The sequence below is a fragment of the Salvelinus sp. IW2-2015 genome, linkage group LG1 (genome assembly GCF_002910315.2).
Source record: "Salvelinus sp. IW2-2015 linkage group LG1, ASM291031v2, whole genome shotgun sequence".
NCBI lineage: Eukaryota > Metazoa > Chordata > Actinopteri > Salmoniformes > Salmonidae > Salvelinus > Salvelinus sp. IW2-2015.
In genome coordinates, this window is record NC_036838.1 from 24,286,921 (window position 1) to 24,288,382 (window position 1,462).

Genomic DNA, 1,462 nt, shown 5'->3' on the forward strand with positions numbered 1-1,462 from the left:
GTTTGCCGCAATTATAGACAGCGTCGCTCCCTCATCCGGCGGTCTCTCTCAGCCTGGGAGATGCGTCCAACCTGCATGGGTTCTGGGGGAGCCAGCGAGGATAAAGGTGGAGACTCGGAGCTGGAACCGATAGGAGCTAGGGTGAGCGGTCTGCGGTTGAGTTCTCTCTCTCTCAGACGCTGGGTCTATGCGTGAAGCCAACTTGATTAAGGGACTCGAGGTTGTCCGGTGGTTCCCGATGGCCAGTTCATCTTGGATGGTGTCAGAAAGACCCTTCAAAAACACACTGTGAGCGCCTCGTCGTTCCAGCCACTTGCTGCTGCCACAGTGCGGAACTGGATGGCATAGTCCGTCACGCTGCGCCGACCTTGGGGAGAGTCAGGAGCTGTTTGGCTGAGTCAGGGCCGTTGGTAGGACCTTGAAACACTCGTTTGAATTCTTCAGCAAAGGTAGAGTAGCTGGCACAGCAGGGACTTGGGCATCCCAAACAGCAGTAGCCCAGGCTAGGGCTTTTTTCCGACAGCAGGGTGATGATATATGCTATCTTGGACCGGTCGGTGGGAAACGACGATGGTTGCAGGCTCAAAGGAGAGAGAACATTGGGTGAAAAACCCCTTACAAACACTCGGATCCCTGAGAACCGTTGGGGAGGCGGTAGACGAGGTTCAGCCAGGGGTTAACTGCCAGGGGTACTTGAATCTGATGAACTGCGAGCAGAAGCGGTTGCCGGGGAAAGTCGATCCGAAAATCTGCTTATGGAAGGCAGCATCTCTGACAGAAGTTGAGAATGTCTAGCCATTAAGGCTCTTGCTGAACCAGAGCAGCTTGGTGGCGTTGGACAGTCCCCTCGTGGTGGGACAAGCATGGAAAAAAGATCTGGTACTGGCTGCCTCTGGGTTCATTATAATGGCTCGGTGTTCTGTGCAGGACCCGGTGCGAGAAACAGTCACTAATAATCGTCAAACCCAGAAGATGAGGCAGACACAGCAGTACTAGCGATAGTGGTTTAATAAAGAACAAAATCTCCAGGCAAAGAAACTAAAACCACAATGTCCAAAAATCAAGCCAAAAGGCACAAAAATGGAAATCCTCCAAAATACTAAAGAAACTCCACAAAGTGGTAAAAAACAGCAGGGAAAAACAAACCTCAAAAGACTACTCAAATAATACACAAAACTAAACCAGAGAACCTCTGGAAAAATCCAACAAGAGAAAAACACTGAATAAAACAAGGCTTGGGCTGGGGCGTGGTGCTAACTTACAAACACAGAGCAAGGAACTAAGGAACACACAGGGATTAAATACTAACAAGGGAATGACCTACAGGTGCAAACAATAATTGGAGCAAGAAAAACAAAAGGTACAAAAAAGGTGCAATGGGGACATCTAGTGACAAAAAACCCGAACAGTCTTGGCCAAAACCTGACACCTGGGCCAGACTACACTCTCAATCATAGGACCT